Source organism: Rhinopithecus roxellana, chromosome 19, assembly GCF_007565055.1.
Source record: "Rhinopithecus roxellana isolate Shanxi Qingling chromosome 19, ASM756505v1, whole genome shotgun sequence".
Taxonomy (NCBI): domain Eukaryota; kingdom Metazoa; phylum Chordata; class Mammalia; order Primates; family Cercopithecidae; genus Rhinopithecus; species Rhinopithecus roxellana.
Genome location: NC_044567.1, coordinates 49,249,523 through 49,258,152, shown reverse-complemented (window position 1 = coordinate 49,258,152; position 8,630 = coordinate 49,249,523). Strand labels below are relative to the sequence as shown.

Sequence of the window (8,630 nt, the reverse complement as noted above, 5' to 3'; positions counted from 1 at the left end):
ATCACAGAGGCTCGGGGATTTGTAAGGGCGAATTAACTCTAAACTAGTACCTGGCAGATGTGAGGAAGTGGAAGTTACACAAGTCAAAGTACTAATGGGCAGAGAGGGTGTTGAGAGCTTAAGCCGAGTACCAAGGGAGAATAGCAAGAAATTATTTTGGACAGATAAGCAGGAGTCAGATTACTAAGGGTCTTTGAGCCAAGAGGTTTTTTTTGTTTGTTTTGTTTTTTTTTTTTTTTGAGACGGAGTCTCGCTCTGTCGCCCAGGCTGGAGTGCAGTGGCCGGATCTCAGCTCACTGCAAGCTCCACCTCTCAGGTTCACGCCATTCTCCTGCCTCAGCCTCTCGAGTAGCTGGGACTACAGGCGCCCGCCACCTCACCCGGTTAATTTTTTGTATTTTTTAGTAGAGATGGGGTTTCACCATGTTAGCCAGGATGGTCTCGATCTCCTGACCTCGTGATCCGCCTGTCTCGGCCTTCCAAAGTGCTGGGATCACAGGCTTGAGCCACTGTGCCCGGCCAAGCCAATAGTTTTCAGAGGTAAAACCTGAGCCTCATTCTTGACTCCTATGTCTTATGTCAATTCTAATGCAAATTTTATCCTAGGAAAAAGGAGTCATTAAAAGAATGAGAAACAGGGGCCAGGTGTGGTGGCTCATGCCTGTAATCCCAGCACTTTGGTAGGCCGAGGCCGGTGGATCACAAGGTCAGGAGATCAAGACTCTCCTGGCTAACATTGTGAAACCCCGCCTCTACTAAAAATACAAAAAATTAGGCAGGCGTGGTGGCACGCACCTGTAGTCCCAGCTACTCAGGAGCCTGAGGCAGGAGAATCGTTTGGACTTGGGAGGCAGAGGTTGCAGTGAGTCAAAATTGCACCACTCCACTCCAGTCTGGGCGACAGAGCAAGACTCCATCTCAAAAAAAAAAAAAAAAAAAAAAAAAAAAAAGAGAGAGAGAGAAACAGGATAGGAAGCTGAAGAGACACAAAAGGGAACAAAGAGACCACTACGATGGCAGAAGTTGGATTCCAGAGCATAGTAAAAGAGGAGAGCTGTAAATGGATGCCTAGTATAATGTGATACAAAAGGATGCAAAATACAGATTTTATAGATACGGTAGGGTCTTGTTCAGGGCCTTGGCTTTTACCACCTTCATGGATCAGAAAGCCATTAGACAAATGTGTTTATGGCATCAAGGGATGAATCGCAAAAGTAGAGACGTGGAATAGCCAACGGAATAAGTGAAAAGGGTGACTATCAATTGCTTCATAGCTTCATGATCCTAGCAAATACTGACATGGTTATGCACTGCTCACTTCCATTGTACATGGTTATAATACATCCACAACGTATGAATATACATTGGTAGAGACACTAACCTGCAGAATTGTGATTGACTTCACTACAGCACTATTACCATTCTTCAGAGAAAGAATTCACTCCAGTTATTCGTTGAACACCTACTACATCATATTTCTAAGACTTCAATGAAGGGGGAACTTTCAGGAATCAGATCAAAAGCAGTGAGGTGGGGTCATGAAGGCAAATAGGGTTTTTTTTTTTTTGAGATGGAGTCTCGCTCTGTCACCCAGGCTGGAGTGCGGTGGCACGATCTCGCTGCAAGCTCCGCCTCCGGGGTTCACGCCATTCTTCTGCCTCAGCCTCCCGAGTAGCTGGAACTGCAAGCACCTGCCACCGCATCCCGCTAAATTTTTTTTTTTTTTTTCAGTAGAGACGGGGTTTCACCGTGTTAGCCAGGATGGTCTCGATCTCCTGACCTCATGATCCGCCCGTCTCGGCCTCCCAAAGTGCTGGGATTACAGGTGTGAGCCACCACGCCTGGCCCAAATGGGGTATGTTTACGTATTTATAACTAATTGCCCAATTTGTCTTTGTTAATAAGCTTACTGGTCCTCTCATACTCCAGGAAAAATAATCCAGAATAGTACACTCAATTCTGCAACTGTTAGAAACTATACCCTCTGTGGAGAATCAGCTTTCAGGAAAAGTTCCATGAAGAATTCAGAAAGAGGGGTGGTCCATTACTACAAAATACATGTGGTGGTAACAAAGGTTTCTGAGCAGGGAGCAACGTCCTATAATTGCGTGGAATAGCAAAAAAATTAAGAAACTTAAAAAAAATTAAGAAACTTAGTCTGTAAAGTGACCAAGAAAAACAATGGCCTCAAGTATATAAGGCTTCCAAAACATTTTAAGCTGGCCTTAGTGAACATAAGACAGTACTAGTTTCAACTCACCAAGTCAATAGCTGTCAGGCCCAATTACGGTTTCTAAAATTTTACTATTCCCTGTCACCCAGATGGCAGTGATATGGAAATACCCTGATAGTGCCAGGAAACAGTGGCAGCCTCTGGTGATACACTCTGGGTGCTTCTGAAAAGACACTGGGTCCAAAACCACAGCCACTGGTGATACACTGGGTGCTTGTGAGAAGACATTGGGTCCAAAAACCACAGCCACTGGTGATACACTTTGGGTGCTTCTGAAAAGACATTGGGTCCAAAACCACAGCCACTAATCTTGTCAAGGTGTTTTTCTTTTGAGACAAAGTCTCACTTTGTCCAGGTTGGAGGGCAGTGGCACGATCTTGGGTCACTGCAACCTCCGCCTTCCGGGTTCAAGCGATTCTCCTGTCTCAGCCTCCTGAGTAGCTGGAATTACAGGCATCCACCACCATGCCCAGTTAACTTTTGTATTTTTAGTAGAGACAGGGTTTCACCATCTTGGCCAGGCTGGTCTTGAACTCCTGACCTCGTGATCTGCCCGCCTAAGCCTCCTAAAGTGCTGGGATTACAGGTGTGAGCCACTGCGCCCGGGCAATCAATGTTGTTTCTATGCCAAGAATCCCAAAACACCCCAACTCCTTGAGAAAATGTGGACGCCTAACGTGGTATCCAACGACCTTTACACTTTAGTCAAATGACCTTATCTCATTCTTTACAATTTTCCTTCATATGCCTCATATCGTTGGGTTTTCCATCTTTTTTCTAACACTTTTCTTTTTTTCCAATTTGCCCAAATCCTAACAATCCAAGACCTATTTCAAATGCCACCATCCTGAGATCACATAGATGGAATTTGCTTTCTCCAAATTTTACTTCCTTTGAGGGCATTTTCACTTTCTTATTACTGATTTATCCCTCTTAGACTCTTGAAGAAACTTATTTTTGACTCTCAATGTCTTACTATATCTCCATTTCCTACATAAGTCTTACAGATTAGGTGGAGCCTAAACAGCATCCAAAAAAATAACAAAAACAAACACAAAAAAACCCCGAAGCCAGCCCATTATATTTCCAATGTTTCCCTTTTTTGAGTTGGGGGTTCTCACTGTTGCCCAGGCACCAGCAAGTGCAGTGGCACCATCATGGTTCACTGCAGCCTTGAACTCATGGCCTGAAGCAATCCTCCCAGCTCAGTCAGTTGCTGAGTTTACAGGCATGAGCCACTGTATCCAGCATCAATATTTTGCTTTTTGCCTTTTCCTGTGTTTCACACATTCAAGAGGGTTAGCATATTCTAACTTCTCCAATGACTATCCAGTAGGTCATTACATCAGTTACTTGAGATGTTTGGGGCCAGGTTCTTCTTGCCTTCTGATCCTCATACTACCCACCAACCCACCCTGCCCCACTGCCAACCAACTTAGGATCATCTGTTAATCATAAACCATGTATTACTCACCACCTCCAAGTTCTTCAAGACTTCCATTAGAATGACATTCAAACCATGGTCCCTTGTGTGACTTGGCCTATCTCTCTCCAATCTCCACTCACCTTACATGCGCACACACACCCATCCAATCCACCATTCAGACCTCATTTTTTGTTCCAGATGTTATGCTTTCCCATCTTATGGTTCCTGCACACCTACTGCCCAAAACCCTGTTACCCAATGAGACTTTGTGCAAAGCCTGACTTCTTAAATCCTCAGTTCCAAAGTCTCTACTCAGATGCACTTTCTCTCTTATTATGTGCAAAGGATAATAAAGCACACTGTGGGCATTCATATATATGTGCTAAATGAAATTTTTTGGTTTGCAATAACTGTCTGCTCCCACCATTTCCTGTGGTCTAACAAGGTTAGCCCAGATGTATACTGTGTTAGTTCTTTCAAGTAAACATACAGAAAATACTGAGCACTTAAAAAGTGCCAGGCTAAATTTATAATATTAACTTGTTTCTCACAAACCTATGAAACTTATGACTACCATTTGAGAAGTACTTGTTCCAAGTCATATAATAAATAACAGAAAAGCATTTGGTTGCAAGCTCTAGTTTTATGCTTATTCTAAATGACTGTTTCTTCTGGCTCATCTACCTATCCAACCTCAACACTGTATCACACACAAAATATCCACACTAGTGTGCTCTTTTACCCCTTACTTTTCCCCGTAAACATTCTGTATTTAATAAAAATAATTCTTCCTTATAGTTCCCAGGATACAACAAAAACTGCTCAGGATAACTGATGCATATCATAACACCTTCTCAATAAAAACTGTTCTGGATACAAATTTTAAAAATGGGCTCAGACAAGTATCATAAATAATAAACGAAAGATTTTATTCATCTTTGTAGATAACAAGCACTCAAAGGTTAATGAGTGAAGGAGATAATCATCTCCAAACAAAGAGGCTTTTAATAAGGCAGAAGCAAAAATCTTTCCACTTTTAGATGAAAACTAAAAAATAACTTCAGACTTCAGATACGGAAATAAAGCACCATTTTTCAAATGGTAGACTTGGCTTACTTAAAGTAAGTAAATAGCCCCAGACCATCTGAAAAAGAAAAACATTTCAATGCCCCTTGTGAGTTCTAATTACATGGCTACATATTAAGGAACGTCTCTCTCTCTGAACTTACTATTAGACAAAAATTATACAGATAATACACATAAACGTAGGTTTCCATTTCCTTTTTCATTTGCACAAGCTGCCAGCTATTTAACCAGGTGACAAATCAAAGTGACAAGATGCACTAATATTATTCGTGAGAACTTTAAATTTTAAAAGCTAGTATTTAATTACCCTTAGTGAGCTCGTTTACGTACACTAAAAATTATCCTATCAGTCATGATTTTTTATTCAACTAGACCATTTAATAATCCACATGGTCTAACATTTATCATGCTTTGTTCAGACCCCCTTACAATCATATCCCATGTATGACTTATGCCTCACATAATCCCTTACCAGTAAAAGTGAAGCCTGAAGACTGACCTGGCCCTTTTACTAACCTTTGCGATCTTGTACCACTTCATAAAATAATGCTTACTCTAAACCACTACAGACTAGTTTGGAAACAAATGGACCTTTTCCTCAGAAATAATCTTTCCTGCTGTAGCAACTGAACACTTTAACCTTCATTCATTATCACTTTATTCTTAATACAATATCCCAGGGAATAGACTCCCAAATTCCATCACCTTTTTTTTTTTTTTTTGAGGCGGAGTCTCTGTCACCCAGGCTGGAGTGCAATGGCGCGATCTTGGCTCACTGCAACCTCCTCCTCCTGGGTTCAAGCGATTCTCCTGCCTCAGCCTCCCGAGTAGCTGGGGTTACAGGCACGTCAGACCACACCCGGCTGATTTTTGTATTTTTAGGGGAGACGGGGTTTCACTATGTTGACCAGTCTTGTCTCAAAAACTCCTAACCTCAGGCAATCCACCCAACTCAGCCAGGGCCCGGCCCCTTTTCTCTCAATTTAAAAACTGCTTTAAAAACTGCAAATCAAGTAGTGGGTTAATATCACTTTACTGTTACTGATTCCTTTAATATTCCAGAAAGAGCACAAGATTTTTTCCATTTTTGATAGCTGCCTATTGTCAGTTTTAACTGGAGCTGAAAAACAGAAGACTTAAGTAAACTGAAAGCCATCATCGAGTTTTAAAAAGGGATACTGAAATAATTCCTCTTGAAGGTATTTTCTTTAACAGTCACTTATTTCTACCCTGCAAAAAGCTTGAAATATAAAATTAGTATTTAAAGCACCATACAAAATAAAAAAAAAACAGACAAAGAGTAAGGTATGTTCCAATTTAATCTTTATGTACACAAATTTGTAAAAAATGTTAAACACATATATACATTGTCACAAGAGATGCAATAATTATTGCTCACTTTTAAACATTATCTTATGCTATCAAAATTTGGCTACTTACTCTCATCACTATTACATGCACTTAAAGTTACATACTTACCAAATTTTCACTGTCTGTTTATTCCTGCTAGGAAAGGACACAGTTCCTTAGAAATTTACTTCACTTTAAATCTTAAAGACACAAATGGAGGGTCCATACTTTGTTTAGTGCTTATCTAAAAGAATGCATTGCCACATCACATACTCAGATACCGATTTTCAAATTTCAGAAAACTATCATTGTTCATACTAAAAAGCATCAGAGTTGATTGTTCATTACTAGTTCCCAAAGATCACAGGAGGAAACAGAATGTAAAAACATTCTTAGCATATGCTGGTTTTTATGTAGGAACAGTTAAAAACTAGAGGGAAAAAATAATCCGTGTGTTACATATACCGAGGCTAAATAAAGCAGGGCATAAAGTAATTAAAAACATACTCAGAAGCTAACTTTCACTGGTATACGTGGTCTCAGAAATCAGTATTTCTAACTCCAATTTTTCACGCAGGGTTAGAGTGGCTTAAATAATACTTTTGAAATTTTTAAGCCTCTCAAGGAAACCCTGTAAGTAACTGGTCTGCATGAAGAATTCTGATTTTGGTAAACCCCTCTTCCACCCGAACTCCAGCTTACTGCTCATGAATCACTGCAACAAGAGCTCCAACAAGAACAGAATGAAGTTCTGGTATCTTAACTTTACACCTATGCAATGTCTCCGAAGCACTGACAAAAATCTTTTGGCTGCCAACTAAAAAGAAAATGTTTAAGAACTTTCTTAAATACTAGTTTTAAACATTTATTCCATCTCATGAAAATGAAATAATTTATGTGTTAAAAGTTTTTGTATTTGTAGTCTGTTAAGTGAAGGTCAGAAAAAGGTGAACTTTTTTCTTAAAAAAGCATTAAAAGGGAAATGCCAGGTGGTAAAATAATAATTTTCTAATATTGATTCAAGTAATATCCAAAGAGATGTAGAAATTCAGATTGCTTCCCTCTTTAATCAAAGTGTCCTAGTTCAGTTAATTTTAGAAGGTTAAATTATAATATATAAAAGTATAAAATAGTACTCACCAGAAAGGCAGCTTTAAAGAGATGGTTTTAAGGAAAACCATTTCCACTGTATCTACACCATTTCATATACAAATTAAACTGTGAAAGGCAACGAAACTTAAGCCCTTGTGCAATTTTACATTAAAAAACAAGTGGATATCTTATAAGATATATTTTATTATTAGTTGATAAATCCATGTCTTAAAATTTAACAATACGCACAATTTCCATATAAAGATAATCTGTTATCACAATGGCTAATCACCATCCAGTTCAAGAGGAATTCAAGATTAACTAGTTTTATGGCTAGATCGTCTCAAATTAGGTATCACACAAGGTGAAAAGGAAGAAGCCATACATCCTACCATCAGATTAGGATGGTTCAGGCTTGCAAAAATTAGAAATTAACTTGTATGCTTTATTCCTCCCTCCTCAGTGCTTTACATTTGTATCAACCTAAAAGCACAACATTTAAAGGTTAAAGGATGGTTCAAACAACAATGAACTTGGGTAGAATGAAAAAAAAATAAAAATAAAAATGTTAAACACATCTTCCACAACCCATTATGTCCCCACTGCCCCTCAAAAGTGTTACATGAAGAATCTAGCTACATTTCTTGATGGGTAGTCAGCTTTCAATATCAAAAAGGTATGTATGTTATTCTTAGTTCACAGTAAAATGAACTCACTGCTACACCAACAGGATACGTTATAGTTTACAAAAAAAGAAAAAAAAGGAGTACTTGTATCTACAAGTGTTGCTAAAAGAACAAAAAAGCATTATAAAAACATTCTAGCTTATGACTGTACACCATTTATCATTTCTAGATGTGAGGAAACTTGCCTTTTTTCTTAGGTTGATTCATACTGTAAAAAGTTAAAAGGTGAATGAGAGAATCACCATGAAATAGCTTAAGTAAAAGACCCTGGACCCAAAGCCCTGGACTCTATCTCATCTATCAACAAGGGCACAGCCAACTCAAACTGTCTTTTCCTTTTATGTACAATGTATCTACTTAGGTTGAACCACAAGGAGATAACAAAGGAGCAGTATTACACCTTTATTACAACTGGGGTTAGCAAACCTAGATCTACTTTGGCCCAAGTACTGAGTGTTTAAAGTGTCCAATGGATCTATTATTAGTTGTACTCACATTTAAGTAACCGCACAGCTTTCTTCCTTGTGTGAGTTATATGGATATGTTTGAAAAAAATAGGAACATCAGGTACTTACAGATTAAACTAACCTGTACTGGCAGGGCTGTGGGATTTTTCTTCTCTACCAGTAAGTAGCAAATGCTGAAATTCTGCTGCTAGTTAACAAAAACACAAATTGTATTAAACTGAGGAGTTCAATCCATAGTTTAAAAATTCAATGTGCATTAAATTTCCTCAGAGTCTGATATTAATACATTT

The 8,630-nt window shown here is 38.9% G+C and overlaps 1 protein-coding gene across 2 annotated transcripts in view; it reads right to left on the bottom strand.

Annotated features, from left to right (window-relative positions):
• Positions 1 to 4,567: 4,567 nt before the first annotated feature.
• Positions 4,568 to 8,630, bottom strand: part of ZNF207 (zinc finger protein 207) — a 32,144-nt gene continuing 28,081 nt past the window's right edge. The window contains exon 14 of one of the 2 annotated variants that reach the window (XR_004054997.1): positions 4,568 to 8,527. The gene's annotated coding sequence lies outside the window, so the exon portion shown is untranslated. The remainder of the gene's footprint in view (positions 8,528 to 8,630) is intronic. The other variant, XR_004054996.1, reaches the window with a different exon arrangement.